Here is a 14230-nt window from a genome sequence, read left to right as displayed (position 1 = left end):
AAATGCCTGAAGTGATAATTTTGCAACATGAAGTCACCTGAGCAATTAATTCTATGCACAATTGGAAAGCCCCTGGAAAAGATAAAACAGCAAATTTCTGGCTAAAGAAGTTCACCTCTACACATTCACATCTAACTAAATTATTTAACAATTACATTGCAGACCCATACACAGTCCCTGATACACTTACACAAGTTATAACTTATCTGAAACCTAAAGATCAAACAGACACAGCAAACCCAGCAAAATATCGCCCCATAACATGCCTACCAACAATATACAAAATATTAACCTTAGTCATACACAGAAATTAATGACACATACAACACAGAACAAAATTGTAAATGAAGAACAAAAAGGCTGCTGCAAAGGAGGCAGAGGATGTAAAGAGCAACTGATAATAGATAGAGAGGTGACATATCAAGCTAAAACTAAACAAAGGTCACTGCACTACGTATACATTGATTACCAAAAAGCTTTTGATAGTGTACCCCACTCATGCTTACTACAGATATTGGAATTATACAAAGTAGATCCTAAATTAATACAGTTCCTAAACATAGTAATGAAAAATTGGAAAAAACACACTTAATATCCAAACAAATTCAAATAATATCAGATCACAGCCAATACAGATTAAGCATGGAATATACCAAGGAGACTCGTCCTTTCCGGTTCTGCCTTGCCTTCAGCAAACAGAAAGAGTCACATTGAGCAAAAAGGAAGGAGGAAGGGGATTTATGGACAAAAAAAACCTACATTATGGACAGGTAGACAATTTAAGAAAACTCTTTATCGAACGAGCAGAAACTAGCAAAATACACAAAGCAATCACTCATACAAATACATAGGTTACACCACTCCAATTTTATAACCACTTCTACAACCCTTTAGATCACATAACATCAACAGATACGAAGAAAGTAAATTGGAAAAAGAAAACACCACATGGCAAGCACCTGTATCATCTAACACAGCCACACATCGATCAAGATGCATCCAACACTTGGCTAAGAAAAGATAATATATACAGTGAGATGGAAGGAGTCATGATTGCAATATAGGATCAAACAATAAACACCAGATATTACAGTAAGCATATTATTAAAGATCCCAATACCACAACAGATAAATGCAGACTTTGCAAACAACAAATAGAAACAGTAGACCACATCACAAGCGGATGTACAATACTAGCAAATACAGAATACCCCAGAAGACATGACAATGTAGCAAAAATAATACATCAACAACTTGCCATACAACATAAACTAATAAAACAACACGTTCCCACATACAAGTATGCACCACAAAATGTACTGGAGAATGATGAATACAAATTATACTGGAACAGAACCGTTATAACAGATAAAACAACACCACATAACAAACCTGACATCATACTCACCAATAAAAAGAAGAAATTAACACAACTGATCGAAATATCCATACCCAATACAACAAATATACAGAAGAAAACAGGAGAAAAAATTGAAAAATACATCCAACTCGCTGAGGAAGTTAAGGACATTTGGCATCACGATAAAGTTGACATTATACCAATTATACTATCAACTATAGGAGTCATACCACACAGTATCCACCAGTACATCAATGCAATACACCTACATCCAAACGTATATATACAACTACAGAAATCTGTAATTATTGATACATGTTCAATTACCCAAAAGTTCTTAAATGCAATGTAACATATACCGTACAGTTAAAAGGAAGTCACGCTTGATCAAGGTCCGGGTCACTTTCCATTTTTAACCAGACATAACGTCTGAGACAGGAAAGAGAAATAATAATAATAATAGTAATTTTGTGAAATAGATATTTACTTTTCTGTTGCTTCCTCCTCCTATTCTGCTGCTGCTGCTGCGGTGACTAATACTTCGTCTTGACTGACTGACTGACCTGAACAGAGATCGAGCAGCTGCTGAGTCCTCCTTATATACCATCCACCTACGTCGTCATGATGCTGTGTTCATATTGGCTGAATCGTGTGATCTCATGACCTATCGAAGCGCCCCTCTAGTGGCGAGCTTGCGAACTAGATGAGTTCTTCGGTCTGCTGGATCGGAGGCAGTCGTCTCTTGTGGTCTGGGAGCTTATATGGTGCTTTTATAAAAGGCAGACAGTTGCAACAATAGCGGATGTTTCCATGAGATGGGTAATGCATCTGTAAGGCATCTCACTGCAACGCATTTATTTGCAGGACCGTATTCTTTCTCTTCATATGTTCGAGCATTAATGTGCACTTCCATCCGCATATAGGAGGCTATGGGGGCAGTCCTCAACTGTATGCTTACAAACATCATAGCTATTAAATTCAACCTACTCAAACATCAATAACGCATCGATAGAACACATTTGGCATGACCACGAGGATGGGGTGCGAGTGGCTGATCTTTAATGGTATATACAGAGTATACGAATATGCTTGGACCGAAGTGAATTTACATCAACTTGACGTCTCTTCCGTTTTGGGAGAGTGAATGCTTCATGATGAATATCTTGGCAGTTTGCGCATGTGCATGAGCATGTGCTGGTTACGATATGCATCCTGGCTCCATTCCTCTGCATTGCCGAAATTTGCAGAACAGAATTATTGCACTTATACCTCCTACACTCCTCCATTATCAGACTCTTCCATACGTGAAGTAGTGAACTGTGGCTACAGTCCTCCCTCGAATGTCTACATACACTCCTGGAAATTGAAATAAGAACACCGTGAATTCATTGTCCCAGGAAGGGGAAACTTTATTGACACATTCCTGGGGTCAGATACATCACATGATCACACTGACAGAACCACAGGCACATAGACACAGGCAACAGAGCATGCACAATGTCGGCACTAGTACAGTGTATATCCACCTTTCGCAGCAATGCAGGCTGCTATTCTCCCATGGAGACGATCGTAGAGATGCTGGATGTAGTCCTGTGGAACGGCTTGCCATGCCATTTCCACCTGGCGCCTCAGTTGGACCAGCGTTTGTGCTGGACGTGCAGACCGCGTGAGACGACGCTTCATCCAGTCCCAAACATGCTCAATGGGGGACAGATCCGGAGATCTTGCTGGCCAGGGTAGTTGACTTACACCTTCTAGAGCACGTTGGGTGGCACGGGATACATGTGGACGTGCATTGTCCTGTTGGAACAGCAAGTTCCCTTGCCGGTCTAGGAATGGTAGAACGATGGGTTCGATGACGGTTTGGATGTAGCGTGCACTATTCAGTGTCCCCTCGACGATCACCAGTGGTGTACGGCCAGTGTAGGAGATCGCTCCCCACACCATGATGCCGGGTGTTGGCCCTGTGTGCCTCGGTCGTATGCAGTCCTGATTGTGGCGCTCACCTGCACGGCGCCAAACACGCATACGACCATCATTGGCACCAAGGCAGAAGCGACTCTCATCGCTGAAGACGACACGTCTCCATTCGTCCCTCCATTCACGCCTGTCGCGACACCACTGGAGGCGGGCTGCACGATGTTGGTGCGTGAGCGGAAGACGGCCTAACGGTGTGCGGGACCGTAGCCCAGCTTCATGGAGACGGTTGCGAATGGTCCTCGCCGATACCCCAGGAGCAACAGTGTCCCTAATTTGCTGGGAAGTGGCGGTGCGGTCCCCTACGGCACTGTGTAGGATCCTACGGTCTTGGCGTGCATCCGTGCGTCGCTGTGGTCCGGTCCCAGGTCGACGGGCACGTGCACCTTCCGCCGACCACTGGCGACAACATCGATGTACTGTGGAGACCTCACGCCCCACGTGTTGAGCAATTCGGCGGTACGTCCACCCGGCCTCCCGCATGCCCACTATACGCCCTCGCTCAAAGTCCGTCAACTGCACATACGGTTCACGTCCACGCTGTCGCGGCATGCTACCAGTGTTAAAGACTGCGATGGAGCTCCGTATGCCACATCAAACTGGCTGACACTGACGGCGGCGGTGCACAAATGCTGCGCAGCTAGCGCCATTCGACGGCCAACACCGCGGTTCCTGGTGTGTCCGCTGTGCCGTGCGTGTGATCATTGCTTGTACAGCCCTCTCGCAGTGTCCGGAGCAAGTATGGTGGGTCTGACACACCGGTGTCAATGTGTTCTTTTTTCCATTTCCAGGAGTGTATAATGCAGCTACTGAAAGCTGCTCTATCCTTCACATTCATCTCGGTGATCGAACGCATGATGATAGTTTGACGACAGCTCAGCAAAGACTGAATGTGCACCACCAATTCCGGTTGTCTGAGTGGCGAAAAAAAAAAAGAAATGTCGTCGTCTTGGATAACAGTACTCGCATCATCAGCTGATGTCAAGACAGCGTCCTCTGTGTTCTAAGCCACATGGTGGATGGAGGATGCTAAGTTCACCGGACTTGGATACGATGTGACGTCATTATGATGTATACACGCTACATCGAAAACGATAGAAACCATATATCGACTATTCGACTTTTGTGAACTTTCGAGAGGTTGTGACAGGGTAGCGCTGTGCTCTGCGCCATTCGTTTGGATATGTTTTGCGTTCCTTGCGTTTAAATCGTGTATTGTACTGTGTTTGTGTCCTGTGCGTTGTTTTTCGTTTGCTCGTCTCTAATTATGTGTTCAGCATTCGAGAGACTAATGAGAGAAAAGCTGAAAGAGTTCAGCATCTTTGACGACTGGCAATTGCGTGGTTATTGTGAATCTCAAGCAGAAATTGATGTACTTCTGACCCAGCTGAAGTGCGTCGGTTATTCGTACTCGGTGAGAAGAAGCACTCAGCAGCCAAAATCTTTAGATGCATCAAGACACTAACCTTTGGTTAAGATTACATTGAGAAATCCACTTCCCCTCGTATTTTATCTCCGGTCGACGATTTTTCTTCAACAATGCCTCATATTTTTCTTTTTAAGTTTGAAATTCAATCATTCTACACACCAGTCATTAATGGACACTAAGGTACCTGTCTCTGCGGTCCGAGTGTAAAATTACTTTGAATTATGGTTGATAAAAGACTATCTTGGGATGGACATATAAATTACTTAGCTAACAAACTAACTTGCATGAGTTCTCTTTCAGCTATATAAATGAAGAAAAAAAGTCAGCAAGAGTATGCTGCTACAATCTAATATGTACTGACAAGACCAATTGTATGAAACCATACTAAAATATTGATAATAAATAAATATTATTTTCGGCGTAAGCATTCAATACAACAATCACACAATCTAATCTGGTCGGGACATAAGAAGACTTCACTTTTTTACGAAACGTGTTGTCCGTGGTGTTTTCAAGGCCACGGTCAGGAATATTTCTATTAATATCCAGCTTTTTTACTTTTATTTTGGCGAAATACATATACGCTGCCACACTGACCTGTTATCAGAATCGCACGTGTCAAAACAAACCACTAGCTGACGACAGTTTAGAATCTCGAACGTTCGTAAAAGTCGATAGGTGTGTTAATCGACTAAAGTGTATTACGTCATAATGACGTCACATCATATCCAGGTCGGGTGAACTTAGCATCCTCCCGTGGTGGATATACGGGGTGCAGCCATCTTGATTGACGTCACAGTCGCCATCTTGGATGGTGTCATGGTGGCGCTCTCTGGTGGCGACGATATCAACTAAGCCAGTTGGGCTCTAGAGCTCATGGAGAACACACATGCTTGAAACTGGTTAAATAATAAAGAAAAGCCCATTTTTCCTGTCTTTTTCTTGGTGTGATGCATTACCATGTTGGAATTGGAACTTCCCGTCATTTCCTGGGGGGTTAGGTTACTGGAGGTAGCACAATCGACCTTCTTCCCCCCAAAATTCAAACTTCCCGCCAAGATCCACCATCTTGCATGACGTCAGCGCCGCCATCTTGAATAATGGTACTTTGAGGTAGCACTCCCCTTCTTCCAATACTGAATTGATCTGTCTTTTTTTTCAGCTGTCAAATAGACATTTTATCTTTCATAGCAATTTATAGGTTGCTATAGGCAATGTATTACGTAAATTCACCACAAAAAGGATTGGTCCTATTCTCTTAATATATTTCCTTTTAACAATTTTATATGGATAACTGTATTCGTCTTTTAAAGTATCACAATTGGTTTCTATCACAGTTATCAATTTTAAAAGTCTGCTACATGCATTTTACCTAGTGCGTTTTTATCAGATTATGTTTTTTGCATAAATGATGACTACATCTAATCCCACAGTAGTGACATCTAGGGGGGATGTAGGCAAACATATTTCTGGTAGCTATTGTACTTCAGTAGCCAGTTGCGATAATGACTGTGTGGACAATGTGGCCTTTTCTATACCTTATTTTAGATCTATGTGACGATGCTGTGCTGATTATATGTTTTGACGATGCCAGTATGGCCTTATCACTTTAAGACATGGTGTAAAACAGGTAAGTTTCACGGTATTTTATCTGAACATTTCCCCGATTGTTTTGATAGTATATTGTGATACTTATTGCTGTATTATGCTGAAAGACACATTGCTCACTAGGTGTATATATTTGTATATTGTAGATCTGAGAATGGTCATTACGGACTGAAACTGGTCATCATCTAAAGAATTGATATTGTGATCAAAGACTGGAATAAAAAAACATTTGACAGTATCAGATCACTGTTTGTATACGCGACCATGTCGCACTTGGTGAAACTAGTGCCATGTCTGGCTTATAACAGAGTCAAAAGGCTCTGTAAACTGAAGCAGAAAATCAGTACTGAGGTAATGAATATTACATTCAACAAGCAGTGCCTTGCAGCAGGCGTCACACCGAATTATGAGAAAGTGAACATTAAACAACAGTCAGCCTTCGCCTTGGTAATCAAAGCCAAAAGTGAGAGGAACTGGATTAAGTCCCAATTACGTGAATCGTGTAACCATAAAGTCTTTCTAAGTAAAGAAGCTTTCGATTTACATTTGCAGTTAAGTAACGAACTGTCTAGTACTCTGTTTCAGTTTGTTTTGGCAAGAAATTTGTGTTGGATGTGGATGGATGGAGAGGGTTGGTTTTAAGGGCGCACGACGGCAAGGTCTTCAGCGCCCGCTCACTACCAGATTGTGACGGGTGTCAAGAAAAGGCTCAGAACAATAAGATAAAAAGCAAAACGTAAGACACAGGAAACAAGCTTGGAAAAATATGTGCCTACCCACACCGAAGCGTGGGATGAAGCATGCCGCCAACAGTAAAACATGGGCAACCCAGGAAGAAAAACAGAGTAAGAATTAATGTTGAAAGAATAGAAAAGAGGCACAACAAAAAGTTAGGTGTATTGCTAAAGTATCAGAAGACTAATGTTGTAAAAAGTAAAGATGGCGTTGAACAACATCGCTTTTATGATATAGTAGCTAACTTGACAAATATCGAATTGAATGAGGATGAAAATACTCTGCTGAATAAAGGTTTACAACATAACGTCACTCCTAATCCTGATAATCGAACCATTACAAGAGTCACAGTCGAAACTGAAATGGCGTGCAAAGCAGCTAAGATGACGAAACTAGAAGTTACGGACACAGCCGCTAAAGTTAATAAACCTTTATCCAGTCAGTGTAACTCTTCTAATGCCGTCAGTCATGAAAGTCGGATCTTAAAAAATCTTAATACAAAGTTAGAAAAAGGGAAGGCAATGGTCATTCACGCAGACAAGGGTAATACAGCGGTCCTTATGAAGAGGACTATATTAAGAAAACGGAGGAATTCTTCTCTGAAAATGAGATAATGGAAGTTCACAAAGACCCAACACAGAAGTTCCAAATAGATTTACGGAAAAAGATAGACAGCTCCCAATTTCTGCTTAACGATTACGAAAAGAAATCGCTAAAAATGATGCATCCTAAGCTCCCCCAACTGAGATCGCAGGTTAAGATACATAAGAAAGGAAACCCAGTCCGTCTAATTGTTGACAATTTGTCATTGCCTTTTGTCATTGCCATGTTGTAAATCAAATAAGTTTCTTAACAACGAACTTAAGGCAGCGTACACTTTCTCTGCCAATTTTGGGGTGAAGAACAGTTCTGACCTTGCTAATACGATTAAAGAGATACATAATCCAAATAATGCGACACTAGCTTCCCTAGATGAAAAAAACCTCTACAGTAGTGTCCCAATAAAGGAAAGGATTCAGATTATTAAACGTAATCTGCTAACTCATAGCCGGCCGGGGTGGCCGAGCGGTTCTAGGCGCTACGATCTGGAACCGCGCGATCGGTACAGTCGCATGTTCGAATCCTGCCTCGGGCATGGACTTGTGTGATGTTCTTAGGTTAGTTAGGTTTAAGTAGTTCTAAGTTCTAGGGGACTGATGACCTCAGATGTTAAGTCCCATAGTGGTCAGAGCCATTTTTTTTTCGACTCATAACAAGATTAGTACTGCAGAAAAAATCGAATGAATAAAACTTTTAGAATTTGCGTTAACTTATAACTATTTTACATTCAATGGCAAAATATATCAACAAAAAGTTGGTCTTGGGATGGGTAACAGTTTGGCTGGTACGTTAGCAGCCTTTTTCATGAAAGACTTAGAATGTAAGTTCTTTGCTATGTTTCCACAACTGAAACACAAGACTACATATTATGAACGTAATGTCGATGAGATCTTGTTACTGTTAGAGGGGGACGAGAATGAGGTTACCGCATTTGCTCAAGCCATAGGCAGCATGCACCAAAACATAGCGTTTACTACAGAAATAGAAGAAGTGGGCTCCATTAACTATTTAGACCATACCATTAAGAAGGTTGATAACAGACATAAATTATCGATTTTCAGAAAGCCTACATGTACAGATACTATTATCGGAGACGCTTCATGCCATCTGCCACGATATAAAACGGCCTTTTTCAGCTCTATGAGCCACCGACATTTTAGATTACCATTGGCCAACAGTGAAATACGTCAAGAACTTAGTATATTAAGGCAAATTGCAGTAGCCAACGGTTTCTCAGCTGAAGATGTTATGCGCCCATACAAGAGGATAAAAAAAAAAAAAAAAAAAAAAAAAAAAAAAAAAAAAAAAAAAAAAAAAAGTAAACAGTAGGCAGTCCCACAATCATGTAGAAGAAAGAAAGAATAAAGAAAACCTGAAAACTATTCCAATGAAATTTTACGGAAAATTGTCCCAACAAAGAGAAAATTGTTTGAATAAATCTAAGGTTAGATGTGGTTTTCGAGTTAAGACTCAAACTCCTTGTAAAACATAGTTCGAGTAAAGATTCTGATAAATTTGACGGTTCTGGGGTTTACAAGATCGTTTGTAGTAGTTGTAACAAATTTTACATGGATCAAACTCGCCGTGTTTTTAAAATTAGATTCAGGGAGCATTTGCAGGCGCATAACAAAACTGCTTTGGGAATGCATTTGGCAGAAACCGGCCACACTGTAGGCAATATCGAGAGTTGTTTGCGTATTCTACACAGGGCAGATAATGGTCGGGCTCTCAACTTCGGGATTTACGAAGCCAAAAAGCATGAGCCCACTAGGGTACTCAATGGACAAAGCAATTGTATACTCAACGCCTGCTTTGCTTGGTTTGATAATGTACTACGAAAACCAAATAATGCCTCTTGTATTTATACCTAGCCTTACTTGATGATTTATGCTGAGAACAATAGGCGTTTGCCTTACTTCCATACATTAGTTGCTCTAATCCTGTAACTGATTATGTCCTATTCATGGAATGTATAGCCAGACACTATAATTTTATTTATTGACTGTTAATACGTTGTTTAAACGTTTTCTGTGGGAGCCATATCACGTTGTATGTAAAGCCCTCTAGTGGTTAAGTTCTTACGATCGGTGCGTGGCTACATAACATCCTGGCGGCCGACCCAGCAGAGGGCGCTGATCATTGTTCAGTTTTTTTTTTTTTCAGCTGTCATACAGACATTTTATTTTTCATAGGCAATTTATAGGTTGCTACAGGCAATGTATTACGTATATTAATTGTTGACCATAAATTCACCATAAAAAGGATCGGTCCTATTCTCTTCATATATTTCCTTTTAACAATTTTATGTGGATAACTGTATTCCTCTTTTAATGTATCACAATTGGTTTCTACGGTAGTTATAAATTTTAAAAGTCTACTACTTGTATTTTACCTAATGTGTTTTTTTCAGATTATGTTTTTTGCGTAAATGATGACTACATCTAAGCCCACAGTAGCAACGATGTAGGCAAACATATTTCTGGTAGCTATTGTACTTCAGTAGCCAGTTGCAATAATGACTGTGTGGACGATGTGGCCTATTCTATACCTTATTTTAGATCTATGTGACGATGCTGTGCTGATTATATTTATACGTTTTGACGATGCCATTATGGCCTTATCACTTTAGGACATGGTATAAAAAAGGTACGTTTCACTGTATTTTATCTGAACATTTCCCTGATTGTATGATAGTATATTGTGGTGCGTACTGCTTTATTATGTTGAAAGACACACTGCTCACTAGGTGTATACAGGGTGGTCCACTGATAGTGACCGGGCCAAATATCTCACGAAATAAGCGTCAAACGAAAAAACTACAAAGATCGAAACTCGTCTAGCTTAAAGGGGGAAACCAGAAGGCGCTATGGTTGGCCCGCTAGATGGCGCTGCCATAGGTCAAACGAATATCATCTGCGTTATTTTCTAAATAGGAACCCCCATTTTTTATTACATATTCGTGTAGTACGTAAAGAAATATGAATGTTTTAGTTCCACCACTTTTTTCGCTTTGTTATAGATGGCGCTGCGATAGTCACAAATGTATAAGTACGTGGTATCACGCAACATTCCGCCAGTGCACACGCTATTTGCTTTGTGATACATTACCCGTGTTAAAATGGACCGTTTACCAATTGCGGAAAAGGTCGATATCGTGTTGGTGTAAGGCTATTGTGATGAAAATGCCCAACGGGCGTGTACTATGTATGCTGCTCGATATCCTGGGCGACATCATCCAAGTGCCCGGACCGTTCGCCGGATAGTTACGTTATTTAAAGAAACAGGAAGTGTTCAGCCACGTGTGAAACGTCAACAACGACCTGCAACAAATGATGATCAAGTAGGTATTTTAGCTGTCTTCGCGGCTAATCAGCACATAAGTAGCAGACAAATTGCGCGAGAATCGGGAATCTCAAAAACGTCGGTGTTGAGAATGCTACATCAACATCGATTGCACCCGTACCATATTTATATGCACGAGGAATTGCATGGCGACGAATTTGAACGTCGTGTACAGTTCTGCCACTGGGCACAAGAGAAATCACGGGACGATGACAGATTTTTTGCACGCGTTCTATTTAGTGACGAAGCGTAATCCACCAACAGCGGTAACGTAAACCAGCGTAATACGCACTATTGGGCAACGGAAAATCCACGATGGCTTCGACAAGTGGAACATCAGTGACCTTGGCGGGTTAATGTACAGTGGGGCATTATGGGAGGAAGGATAATTGACCCCCATTTTATCGATGGCAACTAAATGGTGCAATGTATGCTGATCTCCTACGTAATGTTCTACCAATGGTACTACAAGATGTTTCACTGCATGACAGAATGGCGATGTACTTCCAACATGATGGATGTCCGGCACATAGCTCGCGTGCGGTTGAAGCGGTATTGAATAGCATATTTCATGACAGGTGGATTGGTCGTCGAAGCACCATACCATGGCCCGCACGTTCACCGGATCTGACGTCCCCGGATTTCTTTCGGTGGGGAAAGTTGAAGGATATTTGCTTTAGTGATCCACCGAAAACTCCAGACAACATGCGTCAGCGCATTGTCAATGCATCTGCGGACATTACGGAAGGCGAACTACTCGCTGTTGAGAGGAATGTCGTTACATGTATTGCCAAATGCATTGAGGCTGACGGACATCATTTTGAGCATTTATTGCATTAATGTGGTATTTACAGGTAATCACGCTGTAACAGCATGCTTTCTCAGAAATGATAAGTTCGCGAAGGTAAATGTATCACATTGGAACAACCGAAATGAAATGTTCAAACGTACCTACGTTCTGTATTTTAATTTTAATTAAACCTACCTGTTACCAACTGTTCGTCTAAAATTGTGAGCCGCATGTCTGTGATTATTACAGCGCCATCACAAAGCGAAAAAAGTGGTCCAACTAAAACATTCATATTTCTTTACGTACTACACGAATATGTAGTAAAAAATGGGGGTTCCTATTTAAAAACACGCACTTGATATCCGTTTGACCTATGGGAGCGCCATCTAGTGGGCCAACCATAGCGCCATCTGGTTGCCCCCTTAAAGCTAGACAAGTTTTGTTGTTTGTAGTTTTTTCGTTTGACGCTTATTTCGTGAGATACTTGGCCCGGTCACGATCAATGGACCACCCTGTATATTTGTATACGATAGATCTGAGGAAGGTCATTACGGACTGAAACCGGTCATCGTCTAAAGCCGTGTCTACGGTCATGAATAGGGCCCCGATTTTAATGGCAAGTTTTATTTTTTCTGAACTATAGAGTGGATTTTAGAACAATTTATACGCAAATCTAGGCATTTTAGTGTCGAAAAATGTATTTTGATTGTGCGTATAAAGTCACATTTCAATAAATTTTAGTAATAGGTCATACTGCGGCTAACTTAATATAATAGATCATATATCCGTCAACTTTTCCCAAAAATGCATATACCCTTTTTCTCGTATCTTACGGGACACACGAATAAGAAAATACGTTGCTCACGAGACAATATTTAACGTGCTATTATGAAAGATAAACAAATAAATTAGTACACAGCTTTATTTCTCAGGACTGTAGCAGAAAATCGGTGTACCACAAGTCATTTCGCCAACATAAAACATTGTTGCGCAGTCGACAATGCGCTCTCAGAGCCAACAAAGGCGGCTTCTGCCGTAATAATCGTCGCAGTCGCAAAGGTATTCCCAGTAACCAGTTTGAATACATCCTTTGCCTTGTTCAACATGCATAAAGCAAAGTGTTCCGACAGCGTGAAGTTGCGAGGATATGTTCGAGAATTTGGAGAGAAGTTTTTTATTACTGATGGAAAAATATTATTTTGCAAACCGTGTGAAGTTACAGTTAGAACAGAAAAGCGCTTGAATGTGCAACAACACTAATACCGCTAAACACAGCAGCTGTGTGAAACGTAGTGCTGAAAATAACAGCAGGCAAACGCTGTCATTTGAACAGACAGGTCAATCGTCAACTGTGCAATCATTCTGCAAGGATTTGTGTGAGATGGTGTCCTGCAACATCCCATTGGAAAAGCTGAAGAATCCACGCACAGACGGTTCTTGGAGAAGTACACAACACATCTAGTTCCAGATGAATCTACACTGAGAAAGGATTATTTATCCGTATGCTACAATGATGTGCTCAACAAAATACGAATTACTATTGCTGAGCAAAAGATTTGGCTGTAAATAGACGAAACTACAGATACTAGTGGGCGATATATTGCAAATATTGTTGTTGGCGTTCTAGAAGTTGATGGCCCTGGAGATACGTTCCTACTAACGTGTGAAGCTCTCGATGGAGTAAACAATTCGACGATTGCCATTTTGTTTCACAACTCTCTGAAGCTATTGTGGCTGGATGGTGCAAAAAGAGACAACGTTTTGCTGCTTGTAACAGATGGTGCTTCATATATGGCCCAAGCAGCCAAAGGGCTTCAGATTCTCTACTCCAATATGGTGTACGCCACTTGCCTTGCACATGCGTTGCTGAAGAGGTGCGATCAAATTACCCTGACGTGGACAAATTAATTTCCTGTGGAAAGAAAATCTGTGTGAAGGCTCCGCTACAAGTGCAGAAATTCAAGGAAGAAGCACCTTCAACGTCCCTCCCACCTAAACCTGTTCTTACACGATGGGGTTCTTAGCTTAATGCTGCTGAGTATTACTGCACCAACTACACCTTAATAAAGACAATCTTCTGTGAGCTTGATAGCAATGGATCAAAGGCTATCAAAATCGTGAAAGAAGTTTTTACAGATACATTGTATCGAAACTTGGCATACATCAACTCCAATTTTTCAGTGATATCAAAATCCATCAAACGACTGGAATGCGTTGGCACTCAGCTATGTGAGGCCCTGAGTATTGTGCAACATGTGCAGAGTGAGTTGGATCGAGCTCGTGGTCATGTGGCTGACAAAGTGAAAACCAAATAGCAAAGTGTTCTCCAACGGACTCCTGGATATTCTACACTGTGCAAAATTAGTGCCAGCCCTTTGGGGAATGCCGC

This window comes from Schistocerca serialis, chromosome 8, assembly GCF_023864345.2.
Source record: "Schistocerca serialis cubense isolate TAMUIC-IGC-003099 chromosome 8, iqSchSeri2.2, whole genome shotgun sequence".
In the NCBI taxonomy this organism is placed as follows: domain Eukaryota; kingdom Metazoa; phylum Arthropoda; class Insecta; order Orthoptera; family Acrididae; genus Schistocerca; species Schistocerca serialis.
This window is presented reverse-complemented; position numbering follows the sequence as displayed.